Source organism: Somniosus microcephalus, chromosome 9 (assembly GCF_052327205.1).
Source record: "Somniosus microcephalus isolate GS21.2 chromosome 9, FLI_Smic_1.0, whole genome shotgun sequence".
In the NCBI taxonomy this organism is placed as follows: Eukaryota; Metazoa; Chordata; class Chondrichthyes; order Squaliformes; family Somniosidae; genus Somniosus; species Somniosus microcephalus.
The window spans coordinates 70,119,378-70,131,223 of NC_140995.1; positions in this window are offsets into that span (position 1 = coordinate 70,119,378).

Below are 11,846 nucleotides of genomic sequence, written 5' to 3' on the forward strand. Positions count from 1 at the left end.
ATTAAAATTTCTTTCCTCCGATTGCTTTTCATTTCTGTTCTGCCCATGTTTCTTCCCCTTGTAGGACACAGCACCGACAGCAGCACTTACTACAATCGCATCATTATTGATTTCACTGAAAGTCATCGCATGCTTTTGAGCTAGCTCGCTGGCTTGGCATATTTTCACAGCATTTTCCAATGTTAGTTCGGTTTCTCTCAACAGACGTTCCCTGACCTTTTTATCATGAATACCAAACACAATTTGGTCACGAATCATGGATGCTTTCAGCTCAGAGAAATTACATGTCGGTGCTTTCAGTTTCAGATCAGTCACAAAGCTATCAAAAGTCTCATTTTGCTGCTGTGTCCTTGAACAGAACACATACCTCTCATAGGTTTCATTCTTTTTGGGAGAACAATGTGTATCAAATTTCTTTAGCACATCGTCTAATTTGTTTCTGTTCTCCTCTGGATTAAATACAAATGTATTAAATACCTCTATCGCCTGTGGGCCTGCAACCGTGAGCAGCAACGCTATTTTCCTTGCGTCTGGCTTCGTACCGAACCCGATGGCAGCAATGTAGAGTTCGAATTGTTGTTTGAAAGTCCACCAATTGTAGTCGACATTTCCCGTGAGATTCAAAAACTCCGGTGGCTTCAAAGACTCCATGTTGCATTTCACAATGTTTAGCAGACTTTCACAACTCCTGGTACCATGTTATGTTCATTAATAACTAGACATTCTTATTATGAACAGCTAGCTTAGAGCTAGACATTTATTCATGCCATGTGGACTTGTACAGCATCCTGTAGAGGCAGCCATCTTGACTACTGCTTTCTGGGTAGCCTAGTGCATCGTGGGTAGTGTAGTCTTAAACACATACAACTAAATATACAGCACTATGGCTCCATCTAGTGTACCACTCCAGAACGATATGTCATTGATCATTACAGATGCCTGTTGGCCCTTCTCCGTCTGGCCATGACTGGCACTCTCTCACGGCGTCTCTGAGCCCTTTGAATGCAATGGAGAAGCCCAACGTTTCCACCCATTGCAGCCCCCATTATATGTTTCCAATCAATGCTATGACACTGAAGTTAAAGACAAGTGCAAAGCTCTGGCCTGAAGCCACAAGTACCTGTGCGAGTGTTGAGCCAAACCAGAAAGCTCTCTACCTTTGTCTCTCTCCAAATATCCATCTCTCACAAAGAAGGAGTGGAGCAAAATGGCTGCCATTTATACTGCAGGAGGAGTCCCCTTTAATTAGCGCCCCCCGAGCCCTGCAGCGACTGGGAACTGTTCCCCTCTACCAGTCATGGGGGGTGCCAGGTGCACAATAGGCCGGCGCCACTGAATTTCCGGTTCAGGGCGCACAAAGGTCATTGCACCATGAAATGATGTCAGGATCTGCGCGCGCAGCTAAGCGCGCGCAAAGGTTTTGCGCCGCCGCTAAATCTTAACTGAATTTCGCGAGAGGCGCAAATCACGCCGCGCCCGGGCGCTAACCGCTTAGCGCCCCACTTCTCCTCCTCCTAAGGCGCTAGCGGCTGGCGCAAACAACAGAATTTCTAGGCCTTACTTTCTGTTACGATTGTTGGTCGCACTTTTCTATTGACATTTAGCATCATGAATTGCTATGTCAACGTTTCCCATTCAATTTTGCTATGTCAACTGTCATGGTGTAGTTGCACTGCAGAGTGCATTTCTGAAGTCTCTCTCCCAACTCCATTGCCATCTTGTATATCAAAAGAAAAACTTATATCAAATGACTATCGAATCGTAGAACCATACAGCACAGAAGGAGGCCATTTGGCCCATCGTGCCTGTGTCAGCCCTTTGAAAGCGTTATCCAATTAGTTCCACTCCTCTGTTCTTTTCCCATAGTCCGGTACATTTTTCCCCTTTAATTATTTATCCAATTCCAATTCTTAGTTGGGATTTTCTTTCACCTCTGTGGAACAAAGGAAGAGCATCTTTTATCTTGGTGGCCCTCCAGTTAGTTGGTGTTGATGTAGGTCAACTGCACTATTTGACATTGTTGACACTCTCAGTGGAACAGTCTATTCCCTCCAGAGTTCCCAAACTCACTCAGCCCACCCGAGGAAGCGAGTGAGGCACCTCACCTGTGGAAATAATCTATGCCCATCTCACTCACCTTCTGCCAGCTGACTATAGAGCATCTGTAGCAGGAGTTTTTAAGTGTTTATCCAATTCCCTTTTGAAAGTTATTATTGAATCTGCTTCCAGCACCCTTTCAGGTAGAGCATTCCAGATCACAACAACTCGCTGCATAAAAAAATTTGCCTCAGGTTCCCTCTTGTTCTTTTGCCAATTATTTTAAATTATCTGGTTACCGACCCTGCCAATGGAAACAGTTTCTCCATATTTATCAAAACCTTTCATAATTGTAAACAACTCTATTAAATTAACCTTAACCTTCTCTACTCCCAGGAGAACAACCCCAGCTTCTCCAGTATCCCTACATAACTGAAGCCACTCATCCCTGGTACCATTCTAGTAAATCTCCTCCATACCCTCTCCAAGACCTTGTAAGGGGTGGTGTGTGTGGTCAGCTTCACCCCACCCTGAGCGGTTCGAATCGCTCCCACTCCCTTGGTTCTAGACTTTGGACTTATTTGGGGGTTGTAATGAAATTGCAACAGACACCTGGGTTGGTCAAAAGAATTGAGATCTTTATTTTGAGACAGGAAAATATACAACACAATAAAACTTATACTCTAAAAGGGTGGAGAACACTCGGAATATGCGAGGGAGAATTACAATAGACAAAATCCCTTACCCTCCCAACCCCACTCTCCTAACTAGGTTGAAATCCAGAGGACCAGGAAATGCTCACCAAATGACTTTCTTAACAGATTGTAGAGGTTCGCGATTTTGGGGTTCTCCTTAGTTGTGGCGGTTGGGGTCTGCCATACCCCAGATGTGGTAGAAGACTGCACCTGCATTGGGTCTTCAGTTTGGGTTTGTCCGATGATGTGGTTAGCTGCGTAGTTGGATGTATCGGGTAAGTACCCAATTTTCTTTGGTTAGGTAAAGTTTTTAGGGTCTTTTGCGTCAAATCTTACCCAGGGGTAAGTCAGACTAGCCTGTAGAGTGGAAACAAGTTTTGATTTTCGAATTTTTGGTGGTTGGTTTCTTGTTGGTCGCGGTGGCCCAATATTACCTGGTTGGTGGTAATATTGGTAGTTGTTGGTTTCTTGAAGCCTTTAGTTGCCACAACTTTCCTTTTCTTCTGTTTCTTCTTCTTTCTTCAGGTCTCCGGTTCTCTCGTGCTGTCGCAACGGTGAAGGTGGTCTCTCCTGTACTGAACTTGACGTGCTGACTATGTGCTCTGATCTCACTGAGCGTGAATGTGCTGCCTGTACTGAACTTCACTCAACAAGCAGGCCTCAATTATACTGGTTTGAGGCCTGGCTTATCTAACGGTCAAATCTCTGGTTCCTTTGTCAATTTTGGCAGGCTCGATATTTTTAATATGTTTTAAATCTTTAACGTGCTTTGGGAATGTTCCATCTAACTTTAATTGGCCTTTAACTGGTTTCGGGATTGCCTTGAAACCAGTTTAAAATGTGTAAAACATTTTGGAAATCTCTCTGATTGGTTTTGAACTGCTGTTTGATTGCTGTTTCCTGCTGGCCATGTTCTTTCTTTTGTTGACTGTTGGCATGTATTGTTTTATTCATGTTCTTGGTGGCTCTGTGAGTTTCGGCGGGAGCAGCTTTTATTGTCTTTATGTAAAGGTTGGGGTGGCCCAGAACATTCCCAGATGGCCCAATACTCAAACCGCCTGTGTTTCAGGGCCCATCCCATCTCCCCTTTGTCACATTTTTCTGCAGGTCTGAACATGCCTTTTAAACTAGCCAAATCTTCCTGGGGTATTGATTTTTAAATCCCTTTGGCCCAATATTAATTCAAACAGTCTAATATCTCTTCTTTCTTACTTTGGGGGAAATTATGTAATTTTGCAAGCCTTACACCTCGACGTCCTTGACTGTAGGCAACGACAGGGGCATTTAACTGGTTTGAATAAAAAGAATTGTCTTATCAGCTTACTGGAGACAGTTTCACAAAGCCACCTCCAACAGGGAGCCTCACCTGTGGGAGCACGTATCGAAAATCTGTTGTGCCCATGAGTTTAAAAGCTAAGGAAATCATGGGCCGTGCGCGTCTGAATTTCCAATATATTTCTCCCGGTAGGTGAGGTAACCGACCAGAAATATGGGCTCGCAAAACTACCCCCAGCCATTCGTTTCGGGGGTGGGGGGGTGGTGTTGTAGTGTGTTACTGTGCTGACGTATCACACTATGGCGTGTACTTATGTTCCCTGTATGGTGATTCCCGGAGCGCTGCTGGCTGCCTGGGTGGAGGTGAAGAAGAGGCAGGGGGAACTTGGGTTAGTAAGTAAAACTCACCACTCCTGCACACACACACACCTTCCCATCCCTGAGGGCATTAGGAGTTAACCGCATAGTGTGGGACTGGAGTCACAAGTAGGCCGGGCTAGTTTCCGTTCCCTGAAGGACATTAGTGAACCAGTTATATAACAATTCAGCTTCTTTCGTGGCCATTTTGTAAATTGCCAGAGCATTAGGTCATGCCTGACCAACCTTATTGAATTCATTGAAGAAGTAACAGAAAGAGTAGATAAGGGTAGTGTAATAGACTGTGGATTTTCAAAAGGCCTTCGATAGGATACTGCATAGCACAATAATGACTAAGGTCAGAACATGTGGAGTTAGGGGAGAGGTTGCAGAATGGATAGCAAGCTGGCTACAAAACAGAGAATAGGGGTGAAAGGTAGTTACTGAGACTGGCAAAAGGTGGGCAGTGGTGTTGCACAAGGATCGGTGCTGGGACCACTGCTGTTCACCATTTACATAAACGATGTTGACTCGGGAATCGGAGGTACAATTTCAAAATTTGCGGACGACACCAAATTGTGGGGTATAGTTGGGAGGTATAGTTAACACAGAGGAGGACTGCGACAAAATGCAAGAAGACATTAATAAACTTACAGAATGGGTGTGTAAATGGCAAATTAACTTCAATATAGATAAGTGTGATGTGGTGCATTTTGGTAGGAAGAATAAGGAGGCCACATGCTCCTTGGAAAATAAATGTTTTAATGGGGAGGAGCAGAGGACTCTGGAGGTATAGATACACAAATCATTAAAAGTAGCGACACAGGTTAATAAGGCCATAAAAAAGCAAACAAAGCCCTGGGGTTCATTTCTAGAGGGATAGAATTGAAAAGCAGAGAAGTTGTGTTAAACTTGTATCGAACCTTGATTAGACCACACTTACTGTGAACAGTTCTGGTCTCAATATTACAAAGGTGCAAAAAAGATTCACAAGTAAGATACCAGAACTGACAGAATTGACCTTAGTCTATCAGGAAAGACTGAATAAGCTGGGGCTGTTTTCTCTAGAAAACAGAAGGCTGAGGGGTGACCTGATAGAGGTCTTTACAATTATGGAAGGGTTTGATAGGGTAGTCATAGAGAAGATGTTTCCACTTGTGGGGAATCCAAAACTAGGGGTCTTAAATATAAGATGGTCACTAATAAATCCAATAGGGAATTCAGGAGAAACTTCTTTACCCAGAGAGTGGTGGGAATGTGGAACTCACTACCACAGGGAGTAGTTGAGGCGAATCGCATAGATGCATTTAAGGGGATGCTAGATAAGCACATGAGGGAGAAAGGAATAGAAGGTTATGCTGATAGGGCCAGATGAAGAGGGGTGGGAGGAGGCTTGTGTGGAGCATAAACACCGGCATAGACCAGTTGGGTTGAATGACCTGTTTCTGTGATAATTTTCTGTAATTCTATGTACCTTCACCCTCCACACGCCTCCCCAGCTTTAAAGCCTTCTCAACAACATGTCCCTTCATCCAAGCTTTCGGTGGCCTCACCAAACGCTCCTACAAAGGCTCGGCACCCACCCACCACCACCCCCCCCACCCCGCCCCCATTCCTTTTCTCCTCTGTGAAGTGCCTTGAGGCATTCTCCTACATTAAAGGCACTGATTAATTGCAAGTTACTGTTGTTGAAGAGCTAGCACCATCACGGGGACGATGGGCTGAATGGCCTCCTTCTGTGCTGTAATTTCAGTGGGACACTCAGTTAGCCAAAACCACTGATAATCTTAGCATTTAATCTTGTTGTTTTTTCTTATTTATTCACGGACGAATATGTTATGTTTCTACATTGCTTACAATAGTCGTTCAAACTTTAAATTACCCCTCTATTGTCATTTTGTATAGTATGGTCTCGAGTTGCCCCCCAGAGCATCTCCTTCACAGACCCAAGGGATTGTGGATAATGATTGAGAGACCCTTATTCATCAGTTCCTGACCTTTGCTTAAATGGAGAGCAGCACTCGATGAATTGAGTCACTTTACTCTCATTAACACATTGCCATCAGTTCAATTGACAGGAAGATGAAAAGACTGAGAGGGAATCAAGGGGTTAACGCCAGCTGCATTGGAGATATCAAGCCTTTATCACACTGCTTATAGTGATTATAAGCTGGGCTCGACCTTCTAGAGACTTTTAAAGCTTGAAGCTTGAGGTTTGAAGCTTTAAGTGAGAGGGTTGGGCTGTATAAGCCCAGTGTTGTATCGGTAAACAGAGATAAGTATTTAACCTTGACGAGATGTTTGCTCTATCCCACTGAAAAACCATCTGCTCCAAAAGCAGATTAACCAGTCACTCATCTCATTGCTCTTTGTGGGATCTTGATGTGTGCAAAGTGGCTGCCACACTCATCTACATTACAACAGTGGCTGCAATTCATAAGTTAGTCATTGGGAAGTGAAAGGTTCTATATAAATGCAAGTCATTTTCTATCTTTCTTTCTTTCTCTCTCTCTCTGTCTCCCACTTGTTGAAAGTGGGCAACCAGGACTATTAGAGACAGAAATAACAACAGAAAACGCTGGAAAAACTCAGCAGGCCAGGCAACATCCATGGAGAGAGAAACAGAGTTAACGTTTCAGGTCGAAGGCCCTTCGTCAGAACTGAGAAAAAAGCAGGAAATGAAACGGATGAAAAAGCAAGTTTGGGGGCTGGGAAAAGGGGGAGTGGATGAAAGAACAAAAGGGAAGGTCTGAGAGAGGTGAAGAGACATTAAGAGATATTCAAGGCAAGACGCGATGGTAATGGGACATGTAAAGAAACAAAGGATGGCTCTAGATGGAGTGTGAAATGTGCTGGCAGAGTGAAAGACAGCTGCCATGTGGGAGAGAGAAAAAAGAAAAGGCACAAACCAAAAGTGTGGATAAAAAATATATAAAAATATGATAGGGGCCGAGGTTGTGATCTGAAATTGTTGAACTCAATATTGAGTCTGGAAGGCTGTAAAGTGCCTAATCGGAAGATGAGGTGCTGTTCCTTGAGCTTACGCTGAGCTTCCGTGGAACAATGCAAGAGGCCGAGGATGGTGAGGTCTGAGTGGGAATGGAGCGGTGAATTGAAATGACAGGCGACCGGAAGCTCAGGGTCACCCTTACAGACTGAACGGAGGTTTTCTGCAAAGCAGTCGCCCAATCTGCGTTTGGTCTCCCCAGTGTAGAGGGGACCACATCGTGAGCAGCGAATACAGTATACTAGATTGCAAGAAGTACAAGTAAATCGCTGTTTCACCTGGAAGGGGTGTTTGGGGCCCTGGACAGTGGGAAGGGGGGAGGTGTAAGGGCAGGTGTTACATCTCCTGCGCTTGCACGGGAAGGTGCCGGGTGAAGGGGAAGGGGTGCTGGGAGTGATAGAGGAGTGGACTAGGGTGTCTCGGAGGGAGTGGTCCCTACGGAATACTGAAAGGGGAGGGGAAGATGTGTTTGGTGGTGGAATCACGTTGGAGGTGGCGGAAATGGCGAAGGATGATCCGTTGAATGTGGAGGCTGGTGGGGTGAAAGGTGAGGACAAGGGGAACCCTATCGTGGTTCCGGGAGGGAGGGGCAGGGGTGAGGGCAGAAGTGTGGGAGATAGAACGGACACGGTCGAGGGCCGTGTCAACCGCGGTAGAGGGGAATCCTCAGTTGAGGAAAAAGGAAGACATGTCGGAAGCATTGGTGTGAAAGGTGGCATTGGCGGAGCAGATGCGGCGGAGACAGAGAAACTGGGAGAATGGAATAGAGTTCTTACAGGAGGAGGGGTGGGAGGAAGTGTAGTCCAGGTAGCTGTGGGAGTCAGTGGGCTTGTAGTGAATGTTGGTCAATAAGCTATCCCCAGAGATGGAGACGGAGAAGTTGAGGAAGGGAAGGGAAGAGTCGGAGATGGACCATGTGAAGGTGAGGGAAGGGTGGAAATTGGAGGCAAAGTGAATGAAATTGTCTAGTTCAGGGCGAGAGCAGGAAACAGCACTGATACAGTCATCAATGTACCGGAAAAAGAGGTGAGGGAGGGGACCCAAGTAGGACTGGGACAAAGAGTGTTCCACATATCCCACGAAGAGGCAGGCATAGCTAGGATCCATGCGGGCACCCATAGCAACACCTTGGCCTAGAAATTCAGTATAGCCATGTTTGGGGCGCTACAGCCGGGCGTTTGCTAAATTTTGCGCCCAGCGCAACTTAGCGCCACCTTCACCGATATTCAGTTGCATCGCCCCAAGAGGTTGCTGCTGCGCTAAAGCAGGCGATGCACGACTATCATAAGGCGCTAAGCCGGCGAGCCGGGGCGCTACCACCGAGGGCAGGCGCAGCGCAGGTGCGGTGAGTTGCTGATTGAAGGCAGACACTCTGGCGTCGGTCAGCTCTTAAAGGGGGAGGGTGGAATTGTTTGGCTGCCACGCCCTGCACACTGCAGCCCTGAAGCAAGGCCTGACCACTGCTGCTTGAACTGTTCAACGCCCAGGACAATGGAGAAGGCCAGGGAGAGAGTGCAACGCTTCAGCAAGGGTGACCTGAGGGTACTGGTTGGCGCAGTGGAGCGCAGGCGCCTTGTCCTCTTCCCTGAAGGTGGCAGGAGGCCGCTGCCGAACGAGTATCGGAAAGCCTGGAGGGAGGTGGCCAACAGGGTGACCTCCAACAGCGTGGTTGGCAGGACTCCAATTCAATGCAGAAAAAAGTTCAGACCTCACTCGGGTTGTCAGGGTGAGTACCCTTTCCAGTATCCTCCTCATCCCTGCATGTGCACCTCACTTTATGGCCAAAGGGACCTGAAAGCCCTAATGCCCAGCCCTCATCCAGCAGCAATGAACTGTCATGAAAATCACTTGCACATTCAGGACTTTACACACTGTCAGGGCTATTCCACCATGGGAGGCAGTGCAGGCAAGATGAGGGCGTCACACTGTCAGGGCTATTCCACCATTGGAGGCAGTGCAGGCAAGATGAGGGCTTCACACTGTCAGGGCTATTCCACCATGGGAGGCAGTGCAGGCAAGATCAGGGCTTCAAACTGTCAGGGCTATTCCACCATGGGAGGCAGTGCAGGCAAGATCAGGGCTTCACACTGTCAGGACTATTCCACCATGGGAGGCAGTGCAGGCAAGATCAGGGCTTCACACTGTCAGGGCTATTCCACCATGGGAGGCAGTGCAGGCAAGATCAGGGCTTCACACTGTCAGGGCTATTCCACCATGGGAGGCAGTGCAGGCAAGATCAGGGCTTCACACTGTACTTAGAGGCCGTCCTTTCTCTTGCAGGGCAAGCTGGCGCACAACCGAAGGCAGCAGCGACAGACCGGGGGAGGCCGTCCTGACCTCAAACAGCTCAGCGACCTGGAGCAGCGTGTGGAGCGCATTATGTCAGGCCGGCTGATTGGCCCTGTCGCCAGTGGAGATGCCGACCCTGTTCTGGGCCCCAATGGTAAGGACATCACCTTTTTGACCTCTCTCTTTCCACTTGCGCCTCACACCAGCATCCCTTGCCACTATCGAACCAATGCAGTGCATAGCAGCACTCATGCCTCCCTCGCTGCCGCCCTGTCCTCACTCTAAAGCAACTCTTGTGCCTCCCTGCTTTCAGATGGTGAATCGCCAGGTGAGGAGGCGGGCCCTCAAGCTGGGACTGTGTCTGAATCAGAAATCGAGGAGGAGAAAGAGGAAGCCGGCCCATCAGTGACACCCTCAGCTGAGGCGGCCGATGGCCATGATGGGGACACGTCTTCCCTGGAGGGGAGCAGGGGGGAAGGGTCGGAGGAGAGTGAAGCTCCGGGGCCCAGCGGGCTGCAGCAACGCGGGAGGGGTGGGGAAGCTCGGCGGCCTTCTCCCCGGAGGGTGAGTGCGGCCTCCAGTCCTGCTATGGTGAGCGCAGAGGAGGTGCGGCTCCTTGCGGAAATGGGCGCCCAGGCTGAGCGCAGGCACACTGAGCTCATGGCTGCAGTGGCAAGGATGCTTGACTCCATAGAGTCACTGGCAAGGAGTGTACAGGAATTCGGGGCAGCACAGGCCAGGAGTCTGCAAGAATTCAGTGCCACACAGGCCAGGAGTCTGCAGGACTTCGCGGCAGCACAGGCTAGGAGTCAGCAGGACTTCGCTGCATCACAGGCGGCCAAGTGCTCAGTCGTGCCATGCATTCACTGGCTGGTGTCATGCAGACACAGACCAGGGCCACACGGGCACTAACTGCTGCCACCCTTGCTGGATCGGCCAGGCATCGCCGGGGCACTCGCCGCGCCGCAGCAGCCCAGCAGTCTGTGCTTCAGCAGATTGCTGCGCATGCTGCAGTGCTGGCCCGTGCGAGTGCAGTGTATCAGCCGACCAGGGAGTGCCTGTGCTCTGTCAGGTTGGCAGCATTCCTGCAGCCAACACTGTCACTCCTCCACTGCAGCTGCCACCACCCGTAGGACAGATTGCTGCCGCCCAAGCAGCGTTGGAGCAGTCATCGGCCGGCCCCTCCAGGCCCAGAACTGGTCCAGGCCGACCCCCAAGGGCATCTGCCGTCTCACCATCTGACCCTCAGCAGCCTTCCCCCAGCCTTGCTGCAGCCACTGGGGTCCCATTGAGGAGGAGCTGCAGGGTGGGAAGGGGCCAGTCGCGGAAGCAAGACGCATCACCCTCACAGGGGAAAAAGCAGAAGGTGTGGCCAAATGATTTTTTTATATATGAGGCCGAGACTGTTGTGTTCTTTTATATATGAAGGCTGAGACTGTTGTGTTCTTTTATATATGAGGCCGAGACTCATAGAGTCATAGAGTTTTACAGCACAGAAAGAGGCCCTTCGGCCCATCGTGTCCGCGCCGCCCATCCACCCCTGTCCTGTCTAATCCCATTTTCCAGCATTTGGTCCATAGCCTTGTATGCAATGGCATTTCAAGTGCTCATCCAAATGCTTCTTGAATGTTGTGAGGGTTCCTGCCTCTACCACCCTTTCAGGCAGTGAGTTCCAGATTCCAACCACCCTCTGGGTGAAAAAGTTCCTCCTCAAATCCCCTTTGTGTTCTTTTATATATGAAGGCCGAGACTGTTGTGTTCTTTTATATATGAGGCTGAGACTGTTGTGTTCTTTTATATATGAAGGCCGAGACTGTTGTGCTCTTTTATATATGAAGGCCGAGACTGTTGTGTTCTTTTATATATGAAGGCTGAGACTGTTGTGTTTGTTTTTTATAAAGGCCGAGGATCATGGGCATTTTTGTTTAACTGCTTTTTGCATTTTCTGAAGGTTGTGAGAGCCAGTTATGTCTCTGGCTGTTTTTTGGGGGGTTTCTCTGAATTAGTTTGTCATGTGGGAAGGGCACAGAGTTTGCACAGTAAAAAATGTTCTTTAATCGCACTGTCCATGTTTGCTTTTGGAAGTATTTGTTGCCTTGATCGGATGAGGGCTTGCGGAGCGGATACATTCATCTTCTTTCATTGGCACAAGCTATTCCCTGAGAGGGGGCCTAGAACCGAGTTGC